Genomic DNA, 279 nt, shown 5'->3' with positions numbered 1-279 from the left:
TCCGGAGGTGTATTAGTTAGTTCATATTGTTGTTCCACCTATAGGATTGCAGATCCCTTCAGCTCCTTGGGTACTTTCTCTAGCTCCTCCATTGGGGGCCTTGTGATCCATCCAATAGCTGACTGTGAGCATCCACTTCTCTGTTTGCCAGGCCCTGGCATAGTCTCAAAAGAGACAGCCATATCTGGGTCCTTTCAGCAAAATCTTGCTGGTGTATGCAATGGTGTCAGTGTTTGGAAGCTGATTATGGGATGGATCCCCGAATATGGCAGTCTCTAG

The sequence above is a fragment of the Mus caroli genome, chromosome 16, assembly GCF_900094665.2.
Source record: "Mus caroli chromosome 16, CAROLI_EIJ_v1.1, whole genome shotgun sequence".
NCBI lineage: Eukaryota > Metazoa > Chordata > Mammalia > Rodentia > Muridae > Mus > Mus caroli.
This window is presented reverse-complemented; position numbering follows the sequence as displayed.